The sequence below is a fragment of the Anser brachyrhynchus genome (genome assembly GCF_964034855.1).
Source record: "Anser brachyrhynchus genome assembly, chromosome: 17".
Lineage (NCBI taxonomy): Eukaryota > Metazoa > Chordata > Aves > Anseriformes > Anatidae > Anser > Anser brachyrhynchus.
Window position 1 is genome coordinate 8,244,349 of NC_137710.1, and position 19,977 is coordinate 8,264,325.

The 19,977-nt window shown below is 37.8% G+C and overlaps 1 protein-coding gene across 1 annotated transcript in view; it reads left to right on the forward strand.

The window, feature by feature from the left end:
• Positions 1-870: 870 nt before the first annotated feature.
• ARVCF (ARVCF delta catenin family member) overlaps positions 871-19,977 on the forward strand; it is a 275,731-nt gene continuing 256,624 nt past the window's right edge. Inside the window, exon 1 of the mRNA XM_080559763.1 lies at positions 871-1,057. The gene's annotated coding sequence lies outside the window, so the exon portion shown is untranslated. The remainder of the gene's footprint in view (positions 1,058-19,977) is intronic.

Below are 19,977 nucleotides of genomic sequence, written 5' to 3' on the forward strand. Positions count from 1 at the left end.
GCCGTTGGGTTTATCCCACGTAAGGCCGGCTGCACTAGGTCACCACGCAGCAGCAGCGGGGCACCGCAGGCGGGGAGCGGCTTCCCTGCCACACGCCCGGCCCCGCTCGGACGGACAGCCCCGCCGGCCAATGGGCTTCCGAGCGGCCAGCCAGAGGGGCGGGTCTGGGCGGGAACGCACCAATGAGGTTGTGGTTGCTGGGCGCGATCGCGAAGGCACCGTCCAATCGGAAAATTGGCGGCGCAGGAGGAACCCGCTGCTCCGTGAGGCGGCCGCAGGCGGGCACCGCTGAAGGGAGCGAGCGATGTCGCTGCTGCCCTCCGCTGGCCGCCGTGTGGTGGTGGTGGCGGCGGGGGTGGGGGCACGGGTCCCCTTCCCTCCCTTCCCCCAAGTATGAATGTTGAAGAACGACTGTGCCCGGCTTTAAAAAAAAAATTAAAAAAAAAAAAATGAGGAGACGGCACCGGTGCGGCCTGAGGGGAGGGCGCGGCCCGCCCCCGCCGGGCCTCCCCTGAGGCAGGGCCCGCGGCCTCGCCCCGGGGCTCCCCCTGAGGCGGGGGGGGGGTGGCAGCGGGGACCCCCCCCGGCTGCTGCAACAACGGTGCCAAAAGCAGTCAGAGCATAAGGGAACGCGGGGAAAGGGTTCTCGAGTCCTCCCCCCCTCGATATAGACGGTCCTGGGCACCCTTTGTAACGGGGAACGTGGCGGCGGGAGGGGAAAAGCCGTCCGGCGCTGTGCCGGGGGGTGAGGAGGCGGCGGGGGCTGGCGCAGCCCCGCAGCTCCCCGCCGAGGATGCGCGGGGCCGGGAGCCCGCGGGGCTGGGGGGGGGCGGGAGCGGCGGGCGGGGAGCTCCGGGAGACGGCAGCCGGGAGAGGAGGAGGGCGAGGGGCTCGCGTTGATGTGCTGCCCAGCGGTTGCTGAGTGTTTTATTGAAGAGTTTTTTTTTTTTTTTTTTTTTTTTTTTTTGGTACACCCGCCTCCCCGTGATACCGCGAAGCCGGCAGAGGCAAGGAAAATAGGTTGAAGACAGAGGAATAGGAGAAGACGGAGGAGATGGTGAGCAGAGCTGTGGGATTGGGGAAATGGGTGAGGTTGCCAGGCTATTTTCTGTGAGAGGTTCTCGTAGGGTGTAGTACGTTTGGGATGATTGTACATCACGGTTGCAGACCAGTCTTCTTTGTTTGCTAAAGATTGCTCTTCAGGGTTTAACAGCCTTCATCAGTTTATGGTGAGATACGCAAGGAGGAGTTGATGTATACGAAAAGCTAAAAAATTACATATGCTAACCACACACACAAGCAACTCCTAAACAAACCAACATTGTGTTAATCCTGCAATATGATGGCCAGTTCTTGTCATGGAGGGAAGTCATTGCTCAGGTTATTTGTGGCATGCATAGGGGATGAGTCTCTTTGTAGCAAAGACCAAACAGAACTAACCTATTTCTTCACAAATATAAAATCTGTTATAAAGTTAAGAGCAAAAGTTAGATATTTTTTTTCTTTTCATTTTCCCTGCAATACTGCTGTGAATGATTAAAATCTATTGCTTTCAAAACTTGAACAACTCTCTAAAACGTTCAGTTCAAGCATGCATGTAGCAAAGACTATCTCTTTATTTTTTTAAATGTAGGCTCTTGTTTGTGTATGTGGTAGGAAGAATTCTTACAACGTATACTTGGCTTTTTACTGTGTACTGTTGTGCTTTAGGCAGGTCACAATACAAAATGTGGTTCTTAGCATGTAAAAAAAAAACCCTGATCTGATATTTAAGTCAAGTGAAGACTTGCTTTGATTCTAATAATATTTTAAACACTAGATACAAGTTTGTGGGGAAACAACACTGTTTTGTATTAATGAGAATGATTTATGGTAAAAATCACGATCTTAAGTGACAGAATATTGACATTGGCTGATAGTATCTTCCTTTGGATGAAGTGCTGCAGTCTGTATTAGGTACATTATCCCTTTAAGCACCCAGAAATTTGAACATATTTTGTTTACAAAATTGCAGAGGACTGCATGGTGCAGTAGTAAGACCTGAAATTTTAGCATCTTTAGAAATGTTGCAAGGCACTGCAATAGAGAAAACTGCAGCTTCACGTTAAATCTGCTTTGGAAAAAAATGTTTTGTTGTATTAATCACTGTGTATATGCTGTATTACTTTAAAGTAACTGAAAGGGCTGGATAGTTCAGAGTTCCTATAGGAAAAAAAATAAGTTGTGAGCTATGCTATCCTCTTCATCATGCAAACTATTTGAAAGGATTGCTGTTAAATTTATTTGAAGCAACATCTCTAAATGCCTGTCTGAAATATTTAAATTATATGCTCCATTAGGTAAATGGGTTTATCTTTCCATTGCTTGGCTAAAGGAATGTATTAGGAGGGCAAGGTTTAGAAGAACAATACAGTTTGTCTGCATAGTTTCACTGCATAGTTTATCCTCATCTATTGTTCAAAGATGCTTAGAATGTATTTTATTTGACATTGGTGATCTTTACAAAGTTGACTTTGATTTTATTTTCTATGCCATAGTTGCTGCCGATGTGAATAACTGAAATACAATTAATAAAACCATAGATTTGACCTGATATTTAGCTAGAATTGATGAAAAATTGCTCCCTTCTTTGATTTTCATCTGTTCATTGAAAATCCCTGCAGTGGATTTTAGTCTCAGCAATTCTTTAATATTGGAAGAACTGATAGGAGTTGTAAATAGAGACAAATTCCCATTGTATTGGATTAGGACACTGCACTAGAAATGGCAAAATTCCTGCCTTTTTTGTAGGTTTTCTTTAAACTGCAGTTTAGAGAAGATGCCTTGTCTTGATGACCATCTGCATGCATATTACAGGTTTATAAAACTAAGCTTGTGTATTTGGTTTTATGTAATGCAACACATTATATCTGCAGCATTTTTGTGGATTTTGGCTAATGTCAGAATGAATACGCTGTGAGGAAAACCTGTTAGAATTCTTGTGCTACCAGGTTTATAATTTGTTGCTCTTAATATTTTATTATGTGAGTACAAATCATTGACACATGCGTTGTAAACAAATGCTGAAGCAGCTAAGTGTGAGATTACGTTTAGCTTCTCTCTTCACATTTTGACTAAACTATAGTGGTATCTTGTCCAGTGTGAGTGCATTCTGTTCCTAATAGCTATCAAAGTAATCATCAAAGTTGAAAGGTTAGGTCAAAATTTTCACTTTCTTGCCAGTCTTTACGGAAGAAAGAGGAAAAAGGCCAACTCCAGTTTACACCAGGATGGACAGGGAAATAATTGATCAGATGTGCTGGATTCAGTAAGGTCATTTAGACTTCATATGAGTCACATGGAACTGCATTTAAAAAAAAAAAAATAAAATTCCCGAGTTTTCAGAAAAAGTGTTCTTTCTATAATGCAAAATACTTAAGATGCACGTGTAACTTCGCAAACACATTTTCTTTAGAAAAGGGCATAAAGCCATGATACTGCTAAAACATTAAAATAAGAACTGGGAGATTACTTAAAGTATACTCTTAAATTACAGATTGTATGTGGTCTACGTGTGTGCTGAAGCAAGAAAGTTAGCTACATATCTCAATACCTGAAAAGAGTGAAAATTTTTGTTTCCTGTTAGTGCTTTTTGCTCCTACCCTTGCATGTTATATGCAATCCAAAATGAGCCGTAAAGCTATTTTTGGTTCTCTATGCTGAGTTTCTAGGGGTCTAGATCTTCTGCATTAGCTTAGGTCACATTCATTTTAAGTAGAATGCAAGACAAATAAGTTGCCTAATTCTAGTGAATCTAATTCATCTTATGCCTCTTTTTCTACAGTGTTGGAAGAACAGGCTGCTCAATTAAGTAAGAGCCAATCTTTTGAAAGGCTGGAAGTCAGGCTTGTAGCAGTCACATATTCAAGAAGTAGCATTTTTGGTGTATACACGTGGCTAATCATTTAATAATAAGTGGACAGCATCTATTATTCATCATTAACTTATATGTAGTACGTTAGAAAAAAGTCATTTTAGAGTCATGATTAGACTCATTGACTGCCATTGTGTTTTGGAATACTTTCACGTTTTGACCCATCAAAACGCGTGCCTCTCTGGAACATTAGTAAATCTTGGGAACAAAAAGCATATAAGAAACTCACTAGGAATATATGTATGTATGGTATTTTAAAATATTTTAATCTCTTTTAGAGAACACTTTGATTTAGCTGATGAAGCTCATATCTAGTCACTGCTCATTCCTTCAAAGAACGTGATTGAATACATCTTCTTACAATAGGTGTCATTAATGGGAGCATACCTCTATTGAAACAAATGTCCTCTTTCTGAAAATAGTGAATTTTAACTAAGCAAGGGACCATTATACCCCTGGCTTTATTTATTTTAATTTATTTTATCCAATTCTGTAAAAATTGATACTGTTTTTATACCTTCTTATTTTGCTGTAGAATTGTAGTTTTGTCATCCAATCTACATAAAATCGATGAAAAAGTCACTGATGGCAAATAAAAGCCATCTAAAGTTGGCTTTAAGAGGCTCACCACGATGAAGTCAAAGTGATTTGCTTAATCATATCTTTCAAAATTGGGCCTTCTGAGGAGTTAACCTGGGAAACCAGTAAGTGGGTATTTTTGTAAATACTTCAATTTGTGTTTTCTCAAGTGCAGACTTTTTGTACAATCTAGAAAATGCTTACTAGGAATAGTACACTGGGGAATGAACCTGTGAGCCTGAACATGTGCAGTTCTCCATCTCCCTGAATACCTCTTTGAAGGATCTCTTGGTCTGATTCTGCAAGTCTTAATCCTCTGTAATCAGCTGATATTAATTACAATGAGCAAAGTTGAGTAATTGAGTATATTTAGAAAGACTAAAGTTGTTGTATTTAGATCACAGATTCCAGTCCAAGTAGCCCAAGAAAGTAGTTTTCTTCCAACATTCGTTTAATGGCTGTTGAGAGAGGTTTGTTGTCATCTAGATGCTGATAGATGAGTCCTCACATTCATTGCAGTCTTGGAGATCTCAAAATTGTGTTGATGTGTGAAAGAAATGATTTCCAACATAAGAAATGGTTCTGCCATTTTAAAGGCAAAGCAAAGCACGTTTGAGAAACCTGAAGAGATTGTATTCCCCTTTCCAAATTGATGCGATGAAAAGTAAATCTCTCATCTTAAAAATTTAGCACTCTTTAAGACTAGTTCACTTCCAAAAATAAATAAAACTGCATTTAGGATGTAATGTAGTAGTATAGAAAAAATGGAACCATGAACTAGAGCTATTACTACAATGACGTGAAAGCTGTGAAGAAATCAGTATTGGAAGGGATTGGAAATAATTACATGATATTGGGTTAGGGAAATGTTTTTCAAAAGGCAGATATTGTTCTGCCTGTACAGAAGATCCTTACTACTTAGTGATAGTACTGTGTTTTGCAAGATTTCACAGAAATCAGTAATCATGAACAGTAACGGCAGAAGTTTTGTCATCAGTGATGACAGTCTTTGGTTATAGCAGACTGGTTTGAGTGTTGGTGTCTGTAACAAGAAGCTAACTCTGGTCACACTACCGGTGGCAGTATTACAAGATACTAAGATCCGCCAGGAAGACATGGGGTGGATTGTGTTACTGTGCTTCACTTCCAGTTTATATTGCCCTGGGAAGGCCTTTCTGTGTTTCTCAATATGTGCAGTATGCTGTATCTCTACAGGTAGGATGGCATTTTTGGACAGTTTGCAGTCTTTGTTCTGTAAGGTCTTTGACTGCAGTGTCAAAATCTTCTGTGCATGCTTCAGTTGATGTTGTTTCTAGTTAAGGTTTTCCTGCATCTCAGTGGGCTTGGATTTTGTTTCAGAAGCTGCAACAGGATTTCCATGAGCTACAGTGTGGATGTATGCCAGTGCACCGCTAATCTATTAGTTTATGATTTGTAGGTCAGGGAAAAATTGAGATTTTGCTATCTAAGCAGTATCTTCTCTTTGCTGCTTCGGTGCTTACATGACATCTCAAGTTTGCTGAAGATTAAAAGGACGCTGTCAAGGTATCTTTCACAATTTTATTTTTATTATTTATTTTGTTTGCCTTCTTATTGCTATCATAAGCTATTGGAAGCTTGAAGTCTAGTGCCTTGCCAACGGGCTTTTGTCCTCCAGAACAATTACTATTTAGCTACTTATGGGTTATTTAAGAGTTGTGAAGCATTTAGTGTCTTCTCAAATGCATTACTGAAGAGTTACAGCTTAAACATTGCAAGTGAGAGGGGGAAAAAGTAAGTAAATCAGTTTAGGGACAGTCCTGCCAGTGTGTACTTATGGTAAACCCAAGGTAATTTTTTCCTTATTTTTTTGGGGATTTAGTAATTCGGTTGTATAGAATTAGGCGTCAGTGCTTCTTTTGCACAGGCACTCTTGAGAATGGACTTCTCAGGGGATTGACATTAAGACTCCTGTTCTCAGTTGGATATATTTTGAGTTATCTAATGAGGCAATACTTCTAAGGATTCATAAAGGTACAGTTGACATTGACTTACTTTGAGGTGCAGAGCAGTAGCTTAATTTTAAGTACTGTCCAGAAAAATCAGGGTCTGGGCTTTGTATCATATCTGCCTCTTTGCTTTTATGATAGCAGAAATTAAAAACAAAAAAAAAAGTTTAGAAAAGAAATGTTCACTTTTTTTGTTTGGTACAGAAAAATGCTACTTTAACTTGTCGCTGTAACAAAGTCTTAATTGATCTGCATTTGTTGAAATGCAAAGTTAGTGAAACTAGAGCTACATTTTGGGGGTTGGATCTGATGATCTCTCGAGGTCCCTTCCAACCCCTACAATTCTGTGATTGCTGGAAATTTAATTGCCTGTTTTTCATCTGCTCTGGTGGTATAATTTCTACTCGTGAGTTGGAAGCATAAGCAGTATAGTTCCTCCATGGGACCTCCTTGTTAAAGTAAACATTGCATATTTAATTTGTGTAGTGACAAAATGCTAAGTAACTCCCTCTCAGGTCAGCAACAGAAGAGACCACGTAAACTTTCACTGGATTATTCCTATGGCTAAGAGACTGTATTGCAATGCTCTCTACTCAACAATGTCCACGTCAGCTGGATAGACTGCTTGAGAGAGCTGAATGAATGTAGTGATATTGGGTAAACCTATTTTTGCAGATTTTAAATTAAAAATTCATAATAATTTGACAGTATGTGGAGTAGCAAAGGTTACAGAGATTCCCCAGAGCACAGTGGATTGCAGAATGACTTCAAATATGGTTCATAAAGTGTGGACTGTCTTTGGGGAGGAGAGTCTGAGATGTGCCACTTCTGTCTGCAAATGAAAACTGAATAGAGACAGACAGACTTCTCTAGAAGCTGATTCATTCTAAGAGTCTGAATCAAGTGTTATAACTGGCACCTTGAAGGAAACTTTCTCTCCCCTTATTCTGAGTAGCAAATATGGATTGTATATGGAGATTAGCATAATCTTAAACATGCATGTCTGGTGCTGAAAGTGAGGTGTCATGAATGTTTTTCTTGGCATGTATACATCAAAACTTCAAAACTTTTAACAACTATTACATGGTGGGTAGGTGGGTATTTTAATCACTCATTGATTCATTGAGTGTTTTTCTTTTTTTAGACAATCATTCATACACCTTACCTGTGAGGTTAATTATATGAGATTGAAGGGAAAAAAATAGTTTGTCCATTTTGTGCAGTTGTCAGAACTTTGCAAGAATTCTGTTGATTCATTGAGTTTCTTGTGATGTGTGCTAACATCACTCGTAGCAATTCAGTAGGATCAGTAAGCTTGCCACTGCTAGAGTTTCTGTTTCTATATTGCTTTTTTTCTGGCAAAGAGAGGGCAGCCTTCGACAAGAATGTGTATGGAGAAAAATGTGGGCATGATCATGACTTAGTGTACATACTGGGTTTGTTAAGGAGAATCCCTTAAGTATCAAGAAGAGAAATACCAGAAATATATAGTGTCTCTTTTAGAGAGTGTTTCTTTAAAATAGTGCTTTTTCAAGGAAATGCAAATTTTATTTAATGTTGCCATGCTTCTCTAGAATGTGTACAGAACAATTTGTTGGTATAGACATTGGTAGTGATACTCTGGTCTTTGAGATACAATTCTCCTAACATCTTGTTGATCCTTTGCAATGGGTTAAAATAGCATAGAGATCAGACTGCTGGAAGTAGGAAATCTTTTGCCTCATGCCTGGATCTGTTTCTCCATTTCAATAAACCAGTCAATGACAGCGAGTGCTCTTGTTTTGCTATTTGTCATCTCTGAAGTATTTAAAAGAAAAATCCTTATATATGCTAACATCACAATTGTAAGAAGCACTTTATAATAACATCTATATTTAACTTTTCACTGCTTTGCAAGTCTTTGGCTTACTGTTACTCTTCTGCTATTGTATGTTGCTGTCAAGTTTTGATTTAGAAACGAACTCTTAAAAACAAAACAAAACTAGGCAGAATAATTTACCATTCCTGGTACAGCTCTTAGTCTAATGCAAGAAAGTTTCATTCACGTTGATCAGTAAAATGACAATAACTCTGCATAAAACTTAAATTCAGTTTCACGTGTCAGTAAGTGTACCCAATAATGGTGCCAAGGTATTAAAAAAAAAAGTAGTTTTATTATATGTAGTAGCTCTAAATTTAAGATTTTGCCAGTATGTTTAAGGAACGATCTCTTCTTCCACCTGAATAAATATCACATTTGACTTTATTTTGTCAATGTTATGTCAACTGAAGTGTCAAACACGAATCCTAACTTAAACTAGCAGTGTTCTGCTTCTTTGCACCACGGGCTGGGTCAAGCCGTGTTGGTGTAACTTCGCATACTTTTAGTCTGGTACTTCTTTAATTCAGTGTGACAATACAACTAGTGAGTTATTGACAGCAGCTGAAGTGAGACCATTATGACTGTGATCAATAACACACCTGCATAGAATAACAACTACTACCAGTGACATATTTTGTATTGATTCAGGAATTTATGCTGTCTTCACTACCCCCAGCCTGCTACTTCCATAATTTATGTAATAAAATCTCTACTTCAGAGAAGCTGTTACTAAGTTAAATACTAAGAAATGATGACATATCAAGATGTAAATTGCATATTGAAGATTTTACTACAAGCAGAAATAGCACTTGCTAAATTCCTGTGGGTTCTGATTCAGGACCGAGGCACTTCCCTACTGCAGGCTGAAAGATAATGGAAGTAAAAAACCACGTTTCCTCTCCTGGGGCAGTATGTAGAGGTGTAGGTAAGGCATTGTTTTTAATGTGACGTGGCAGTGGAAGCTTATTGAATTGTCTAATCCATAAGCTTGAAGTCTTGGTAGAAATTCTTTATCAGTAACAGTAACCTTCACTCCAGTTCCCTCCTTAAACTGGAATGTAATTTTCTCTTAATAATGATACATATTTCTGTCTCTTGCTAACTGAGAAACATATTTTAAAAGATTGATGCTATCTGATTTTCTTTTCTAAGGCTAAAATCAGTGAAATTAAACAGACGGTAGGAATTTGGGTATAATTTGAGTAGGAATTTGGGAATCACAATATTCCTTGAAAGTAATGCCTAGATTCCTGGACGTACATGTTCATTTTGTTGATCAGATGATTAGCCATGAGTCCAAGGGAAAATTACTGTGTATTTATATTGAATAAAATCTCTGGTAGGTTTTAAGCATGATGAGAAAACTTTAACTATATATTGCTAATAATCTTGGCATGTGAAGTCTTAAGGCTTTAAATTCAGTTGCTCATGCAGATTGCTACGCACTCTAAATCGTCGTTTGAATGTCAGACAGAAAAACTCAAATTTGCAAGTATTGCACACACTAGCTGTCTAGATGCACAGCCTTCTATTCTGATGCTGTTACCATCTTCATATCCAAATATATCTACAGTTTGTCAACAGGAGTAATCTTAGTGTAATTTAGAGAAATATGGATGTCTTCAAGTTTTCTGTTCTTCAGATTATTAAATAGAATCCTAATTCTTGGCTAACTTCTAGATCTTATTACCTGTCTTCAGTTTCACAGTATTATACAAAAACTGTAGGCTGTAGAATCAATTACAGTGTAAAAGAGCTGGTCTGTGCTTTAAATGTTCAAGACTCTGTACTAAGGAGCTCAGCACAGGATTAGTTAAGTGAAACATGTCCATACTATGCTTGAGCTAAATCTAACCAAATTAAAGATATTACATTCTTTTTATGTAATAGTATATTGTATACTTTGTTTTGTTGCTCGGTGCTGAAAGAAGAATCCCAAAGTAAGAAAAAATTGAAATCCAGACAGAATGGTTCCCCAGATGATTTCTCTAGGGTAGTATTTGTGCATTAACCCGCTAGTTCTTGAGAACATGTTTTCTGCCTATATTTTGTCCTATACAAAAATTGGGCTATTTTCTTGGAAGAATATTTGCCACATTAAATTTTTTTTTACCAGTTTTTCATGCTGGCATGTTCATGTAGGTGATAAATGGAATCTTCAGCTTTTACAAACTACTTATTGTGTTGATGGTGGGGTTTCTGAATTCCATCCCGTGTTCATCTGCCTGTCCAAGGGAATAGCTGCCTCCTTTGATTCATGGCACCACAACACATTTTTCGCTGTTTTGGAGCAGAGAAACTGTATGATAACTGAATTTCAGAAACATTATTTTTTATGGGACTAAAGAACTGATGTTCAACCGAACTTTGTTATATTCATTAGCTGTTTGGGAAGATCTAACGTTACTTGTCTAACATGCATCCCAATGACAAAATTGTGATGTGTTGCTAGCAGTGGTTTTTGAAAATGAGAGTTAACAAACATTAAATATTATTAAATGTATAAAAGTTAATCTCTTCTCAGTGCTAGGCAAGTAATTGCATTTAGATGCTCAAGAAATAATGGAGGATTTTGTTTTCCAAGGGATGTTTGAACATTTACTCTCTTCCGAATGCAAAGTTTTAAATTTCTGAACAGTTACCATTGTACTCTTCCTGAGACTTACTGAGGAGACACTGAGGAATTTCTTGAACTGTTGGACCTTCAGCTGACAAGGTGCAGAGATCTGATGAGGTTTGCAGCCTATCTTGTTTAGATTTCATTTGAAGGAAGGTCTGTAGTGAATGAATTCTGAGTAGAAGGACTATATGAGAACCCTTCTGTGATTTATAGATAAGATGATACCTTGGCCAAGGAGTTTTCAGTGGTCCCTTTGGAATTTAGGCCCAAATTCTTAAAGGGATTTAGCACCCAGACCCTGTTAAATTCCATTATATTCCTTTACAATACTGTCATTGAAACTAGGGAATTAGGTATTAGAATCCTTCCAAAGGTATAAATTTCCTTGTTTCTTTTAGGCTTATGGGGATGTTTCAGATTTTATTTTCAAATAAAGATGGGTTGATTTGGTAAGATGTATTAATAGTTTTTTTTAAAGAATTGGGTTATTAGAATTATTTAAAAAATACACTTGCAAATCAGTTTGAGAAAAATGTCATCGATTCCTCAGACTACCAGATTATGAAGAGCTTTTAGCATAAAACTTGGTTTTTACTTTGCTTATTCTAGAGGATTTTCTATGTCCAAATATATTTGTGTACTTTTGTGATATCTCATTAGCTACTGAAATTCATACGATTTGGAAGAATTCAGGCCGTAAAGTGAACACGAGAATCCTATGGCCTTTTTCAGCACGTTTGTTTAAAAATGCACTCAATTTTGAAAACATTTAAAACATTCCCAAATCTGACTAAAGAAATTCAGAGGTAGTTAAAACCGAAGAGTTTCAAAAAGTTTCCATTTATACAATTGTAAACTGTGGAGTTAAGACCAATCTCAGTTTAGATTGTATAATTTGGAGAATATTGAACATCCACACTTGCCTCAGGCTGTGTAGCGGGCTATATTGCCCACAATTAAACAGATGAATGCGCTAGTAAGGATAGACATCCTTCCAAACAGTTCTATCTATATTTAGCAAATTCTTCTCATTTCCCTCTCTGTAGGAGGGTAGCGATGTTGGTAACCTTAATGTTGGCTGATAGAACTGTGAATGTTTTTAAGCCCTGTCCTACGGGATGTTTTACTTTCCCATATTATTTTGACCTTGTATTCTCTCCTTTTCTTTTGGATTAAATCTTTTTATGTCTTAAGTGAGAGGTTTGCTTCACATTATCTGTCTGAATATATATAAAAAAAAAAGTAAAAGCCATCTCTTTGTGCCACAGAGGAGTAGGAAGAACTTGAAAGTTTCTCAAGATAAATGTTCTGAAATGTATGAAGGATATAACCAAGGCAGGAGGGCAGTGCAAAGAAATATCATTTTTCTGGAAACCAAAGCTATAGATTCTGTAACTTCTTATCTCATTTTCTGCATTGATATTTGAAGGATTTAACTCTGTGTTTTCATCAGGAAGTAAGTTGTTTAACGCTAATTTACACAGATTGAACTTCAGTTGTTGAACTCACCACATCATTTATTAACGTCAAAATAAGATGCAAAAGCTTCTTGTTGCGCTGAATCTTATAGAGATATGGCACAGAGCGGAAAAGCTTTGGAACTAAAGCGTCAGAAAACAAGTTAGAAGTTAAATCATACAGTAAAGACATAATAGGTTGTCTGGTCCATCCTCTGCAAGATTTGTCCATATGGCATACAAAGTCTGCTTCAAACTGGAATGTTTCATAGCAATCAAAGGTCTCCTTCAATCACGTTTTCCCTTCTGCTGATATTAGAATAAGTTATTTCACTTGTCTCTTTGCTGTTTTCGTTTCCAAGGACCCTAATTCTCAGTATTTAAGTGCAAGGATAATTAAGGCTGAGACTACAGATACAGATCCTGGGACATCAGATCACGATAAACTGCATAATACTTGTTTTGGTAATATAGCCCTTACCATAGTATATGCCATGGTTCTTGAGTCAGCTGCACCTCTAAACCTCATAGCTCTGAGACAGTAGGCTGAGTTTAGCACTTCCGTCCCTTTCTTACGCTTAGGGAAATTAGTATCTCCTTTTATTTCAAGTATGAGTTTGTATAGGTGCTATAACTTCCCTCTGCTTTTCTTCAGCCAAGTGCCTGGCTTTAGTGTTTTAGGAGAATAAAGTAATACATAGCAGCTACATCTAAAAGAATGATCTCTAAACTGCAAGTACGTTACAGCATTCATTTGTCATGGTAGAAGCCTGAGCTGTAGAGTTAAGCAAATGATTTTGCTGAAGTTTAGCTTGTGGGCTTCCCTCTGAGCCTGGACAATCCTGCTGCTCTTCTGCCTTTACAGCACCTTCCATGTAATGTCTGCTTCACATTACTCATCATTCTGATGGTTAAAAATTTATTCATACCTCTATTTATTTATTTTATTTAGCTAGTTCTTATTGATTTGGTTTTGTGCTTCAGTGACTCCTCTCCCTGAGAATTGCATGTTTAATGTATTTAGTGAGAATGATTCTGTCTCCTTTCAGCCATTGTTGTGCTGGACTAAATAGTCCGAACTCTTACTCTGTGCTCATAAAACGGGCAGTCTGTTTTCCGGTAGTTCCAGTAGTTCATATATATGCCTAGTCAGTCTTTCTCTATTATGGATCTTCAGAGTACCATGCTGAAATCCAGTTGTAGTTCTCCTGTTGTCATATACCCTGGTATTAATAACTTCCTCCTCCTACAGAATACAGTTCACTGTTACATATTATTATTACGTTGTCCTTTTTCACGTACAGCTCTCCCAGTTCTTAGGTAGTTGACTAATTTTTTTTTCCTTTTGCTGAAGAAATCCGAACTAGGTCTACAGACTTTAAAAGTCTGTAAGTTTACTAAAAATGTGTGCGTATTTCAAGGGAAATCTTCTTTTGCTTCTCTGATGTAATCTAATAAGCTGTGTTTCGTTGCTTTTTCTGTCAGACATAATGAAGGGGCTTCTATAAAGAACCAGGCAGAAGAGATAAAGCAATACTTTAGATAGGGAACATCCCAACAGATACTCAAATAGAATAACTAAGCTTTATCCAAGACAAAGTATACTGCTCAGTGTTGTGTCACATTTCTGTTTTACTAGAAACCTCTCTCATATTGACCTCAGTAACACTCACCATTTCAGGGTCATAAAAAAGAGGGAGGGATTTATGTATTAGGGAATGCTAGCATACTATCCAGGAAATGGAAACAGTGAAAGTGATTTCTCCGTCAGGAGAGGGGCATTAGTTGGACTGAGAGAACGAGAACAATTGTCAATAGGCAATTAATGCATAAATAAAACTATGTATTGGCTTTTTATTGGTTATTGGTTTTGGCTTTTGTGCTACAGGCTTTCTACCTGTAGAATAATGAGTAACTACCACTGCATTTTGAAAGTGATGTTTTACTTTATTAAACAAATTGGCTACTGATCCCTGTGGTGAAAGAGCTTACAGGTGCCAAATGCAGTTGCGTCTGTTGCAATAGCGTAGTTGGGAAAAAGAAGCTGTAGGCTAGAAATTTAGTGTGCGTGTGATTGTACTGCATGGTTCCACTGATGATGCAGCAAGCTGGGCCTTTAAGAGAAAGCTAGCTTTTTAGTCATTCAGAGGCCTAAAAAAAAAAAAGAAATCTGTAGTTTGTCATGGTACCACGAAAGAGGGGAAAGACTAATGAGAATTGCAGAATAAATACAACATATTTCTGGTGAAAAGAGGTTGAAGTCTAGGGGAAAGCTGCTGGTTGCAGGGAGGAGAGGTTTTTTTTTTAGATTTTGTTTTTTCTTTCTTTGGAAGCAGTAAACCAACATTTTATATTGGTGTTGTATGAGAAACAAAACATTAACACACGTATCTGTTAAAGAACAGAGCTATTGTGTCAGAAGTAGACAAAGTTTGAGCTGTAATCCGTAGGAAAAGTCCTGATCTTCCAAGGGTTTCTGACTTTGGTTAAATTTATGAGTATGAGTGATGTAGAGATCTCAGCAGCTTTACTGTCTGTGTAGTACCTCTGTTAAGAAAATAAATATTTCACATACTGTCTGATTTAAATCAGAGCTTTCTGCTCTCTGTAGATTTATTAAATATATCTGCATGTATGTGTGAGACTGCTATACAGAGAACATATTTTTATTTACCATTTTGAGATTGATGTGAATGGAATCAATATCCATTGCTTTGATTTTCATTACTGAGGGCATCTGAAATGTTGACCAACCTTATCTTACTTGTGTCAAATGGATCACAAAGCCCTTATATACACACCATTTGACCTACTAGGACATCTTTCAAAGAACTGTAAGCCATAGACTGTCACTTTCTTTTTCTGGCTCAAAGAAATGCAATCTAAGTAGGAGGATCCTACAATATAGATACAAATTGTAGGTGCACACAGTGTGTGGGGAGCCCAGTATGAAAGTGTCTGGTTTTTTTGTTTCTTTTAAAGACCCTGAAGTAGGATTCCTTATTTTAAAGTACAAGATTGATTATTTAGTGACTCTAGGAGCTGCACAGATATAAAATATTTACAGCAAGTTGGAGAATTCTAATGGGGAAAAGAAATCTCTCAAGGCATTTTCTTCTAATGAATATAAAATAAGAAAGGAATTATGTACAAATGTAACAATTACAGAGTTTTAGTATTTGTGTTTAACTACCAGATACTTATTTCCCGCATCTGCACTCAGGTGTAGTTTGACTGAATGCACCTAAATTACAGTGTTTTAAGAGGAGGAGACTCATGAACAGAATTGACTCTTCCTTGGGAAATGTTTGACATTTCACTGCCTGCTAGCGTTGTCCTTCTTACAGCAAATGTCATTTGAGACTTTTCTAATAAAAAGAAAAACAAAACAAAAACAAACAAAAAACCCCATACCACCCAACTTGTGCATTCTTCTCATTTCACATGAAATCAAATGACTGATTTCTGATAGAAATTTCAAGATCTTTAAGGTGATACAGTTTTCTCCCAGTTCCACCTCAGAATGATTACTTGCTTGTATTTTTGGAGGCAAGGCATGTAAACTGTAGATTCTTCATTATAAATTAAGTATTTAAAATGTCTTTGACATTATGAAATGGAAAGAAACATACCAGACATCTACAACCAGATGATAAAATCCAACTGGTTCAAAGCAGGTGTAATATCCAGGAGAAGAGAAAAAATGTGTTCCTGTTTTGTGTGTCCTTGTCTGACTAGGGAATTTAGAGCAGTCATTGGAAGATGAAGGAATCCAGCTCTCTCTGCATTATTGGACCCAGAGGCCATACTGTGTCATTACTAATGCATGCAGGCATGTTCAATAAAATTCATGGTTATACATCCCATTGTCATTTTCAGAGCTCATTGATTTAAGTAGCTCCCACCAATTCAGAATACTGCAACAGGCAGCACAGCCTAATATGCTGGTAGGTACCAAGTGGAGAGTCTTATTTCAATCAAAAAGTGAGAAGAAAAAGAAATTACTTTAAGGATGAATCAAACATTGGAGCAAGTTGCCCAGAGCAGTTGTGGAGATTACATCCTTGGAGATTTTCAAAACCTGACTGGAAAAGATTGTGAGTAACTTGCTTAGATTGATTGACTTAGCTTTTAGGAGGGGGATTGGACTAGATGATCTCCAGAGATCCCTTCCAAACTCAACCATTCTGTGATTCTGTCAAAAGAAGGTATTTAATAATTGAATATCCTTCAAATTATTTATCCTCTACAAGAGGAAACAAATTTGCAAGGATCCTGTTGCTGCTAGAGGCAGGAAGACCAGGAAGCAGTTTCAGGGGTGCAAGACAATCTCCCTTTACATTTCTCACTGGTGTGTGTAACCCATCACTTAGTCTCTGAGCATGGGCAAGAAGTGTGAAGGCAGAGCTGGATGAACAGAGCTGTGTGGTGAAGCTGGGGTATGGCTGCAGTTCTGAGGGTACTGTTAGCAATCTGCATTTATGAAACTCCAGTTATGGTCCAAAGCAGCTGTCTCCTGTGGTTTAAAAATGTAGCAAAGTTCTCTCCCAGGTAAGAAGTGGCAACATCCTTTCAAATGCAGAGGCTGAGTCTGGCAGACCAGACTAAATATAATTAATTTTTAAAAAAATAAATAAAAATTAACCAATATGGTTGTATCCACTGAAAATAAACCTTAAGCTCAAACTTTTAGTGAGATAAAGTATGTTAAAAGGTTTATTTAAATGTAGAGGCTTCCACTGTCACTTTATACAGGTAGATTCAAAGCATATTGAATATAGTCTTGTAATGAGCTTTGGCTTTACAAGGAGATGCATGTTTCTTCCATAATTTTCTTTGTTTCTATTTGGTATTTTCTACTTTGTGAGTAATATTTGCAATTACTTTTCTACAATACCGTGTTAGTAACAGCAGCAGGAAGCCATAGTTAGCTCAGCTGGAACATTTTGGTCTCTAGAGCTCTTGTTATTGCATTCTGAGTAAGAAATAACTGCCTGCTTATCTCTGCGGTATTTTGATTCCATTCTTCCTCTCATCCCCTTTTCTTGTTCAGCGTTACTTTATTGGTTAGACTCAGGACAGATGCTAGGAATAGTAAATTCAAGTTGATTGTAACAGATATTGTCTGACATTGGCATGTCTGTAACTAGGAAGATGAAAACAATGGGAAGTAAATATTTTGGACAAGCTGAAAGAATTTGCTAAAATAATTCATAATAGTCTTGTCTGTTAGACTGTGTAAACAAACCAAATTATTTCCTTTCATTTATGCACATTTTTGAAGAGCCTTGGAATTGCTGTGATGGTGTATTGAACAGTGAGCGCTGAGCAGAAATACTGCTTCTTGTTGACGTTTTTAGTGTTACCATCTCTTAACTTCTGGCAGTGTGATCCTCCTGTAGAGAATGCGGGACTGTGGCACACTCCTGGGACTTGAGGGATCTGCTTGGATTTCACCTGCAAAACTGGTCTGCATTAAAGCACCTTGAGGACATGCTTGTAAATATTAAAATGAAGGTGCTTAGCTTCTGTTTAAAAGCCTGTACCTGTGGGACTAGGTTACGTAATGAGCATGTTTTACTCATCTCATGGGGACAAAGCCTGAGCCGTTAAATCTGTGGCAGCAAAATGAAACAATTTTGGAACCAAGTCATCATTTTCAGCTTAAATAGAAGGTCATGCCCTTGTCAGCCAGCATTGGTTCAGCGTAAGGTTCCAGTCAGAATTGTCTGCATGATGCCTAGAGCTGTTCTTTAAGAGACCTTCACCCTTTGTTTGGAACTGCTGATACGGTGGGTCTTTTGAATATTTATAAGAGGCTTTCTGAGGTAGTCCTTACTGCAGTCAGAGTGTACACTCATTGGTTCTTGGTAACTGATCTGGCAAAAAGAAATTTCAATAAGCTCTTGATAGGCCACCAAATCAAGTGCTCTTTTTCCATGATTTTTTTCCCCCTCCTTAGTGGTGTATGTTAAGCCATGGTACTTATTTGGCAAGTTCAGAACACAATTCCACACTTACTGCTTTTGTAGTTTCAATGCCTACTTGATTCCTGATAAGTTGAGACGTTTGGGATCTGGAGTTTGGCAGACTAAACTTTTTTAATAAGGGTGTAAGTGAAGGCTGGAAGGCTTGTTCCCTTGCATTGCATTCACTTGCTTGACTTGCCTAGTGTTTTGCTCAGCTCCATTGCACAGAGGTGTTCAAAATCACATTACATCCACACCCCTCGCCATTTCAAGAATATGTGATTCCAAAAGGTTAGGAGTTTCTTTTAACAGCAGGTGACTGTCCTTGTGAAGAACTGCACTAGTCTGTTCTTTTTACAGTGTACACGTCATACACTTGAATTTCTCTTCCCATGAGTTGAATGCTCAATAGTGGTTACTTTTTAATCAGGTGAAAATTGCCAGTATGTGGAACATACTTTTTGAGCTATGTTACTCATAGAAGAGAAGTAGTAGATATATAGAGAGATGAGTTATATATAATTATAACTTCTTCCTGAAATCTTAGATGCTACAGGCATTTGTAGGTAGCAGAGCACCCAGATTTGTAACTCAAGTGACATCTGGATTTTTATGGCAAAAACATGAATTAAAATGGCTTGCCGTTCAGCTTTTGTTTTTCTTCATCAGTGAGATTCTTAATAGTGCTTTTTTTTAAAAAAGGCCATAATTTTTCACTTTTTAACAGTAGGAGCTTTTAAATGCGTCGTACAGGACTGTCATACTTAACAATTTTAGAAGGGCCAGCTTAGGATTTGTTGCAATGTTTTAAAATTTAACCAAGTAAATCTTGGCTTTTTTGCTTGTTTGTTTTAAACTGTGATGTTACCCCACTAATAGCTGTTTAATATTGTTTCAGTTTTTATTTCTTTTTTTTTTAAGACAAAAGAAACTGCATATGTAGGGCAAAAATAGCAAAATTTTGGTTGTGCCATCCAGATTGAATGGGTCAGCAGGTGAAGTTTGAATTGCTAATGAAAGTGAAACTTTAGGGGAAAATTCTTGCCTGAGGTTGGATTTGTACTGGTTCTAGACATTTCTTCCAACTCTGCTATCTCTCTCAGTGCTGCTTCTGGAACAACACGACCTCTTTAATGAAATTTTATTTTGTGACAAACTGAATTTCTGTGTACGTGCTCTACTTGGTAGTATGTTTCATGTTTGTGATGGGGTTTCTCCTTTGTTCTGCAGTACTTAAAAGCATTTTACTGATCAGAGTTGAGGATAAATAAAGCATCCTGTTTACTAATTAGATAAATTTTCATCAAGTGTTGTCCTAAAGGCACTGTAATTGTTGTATTAAGAGAAAGTGTTGCCTTGAAACTTGTAAATTGTGAAATGATATGTAAAATTTACTTTGGAAGGTGAAGGAACACATGGAGACTACCTGGGCTTATAAGGCAGCCAAATGCTGACTGCTTTTCATGAATGAGGGGAGAAGTCTTTCTTCATAACCACAGTCTGCAGATAGCTTGGTTGGTGCTTTCTAGGTCTCTTAAAAGAATGAATAAGCTTCTGTGTTCAATTGAGCGCTCCTACCTCATGTATGGG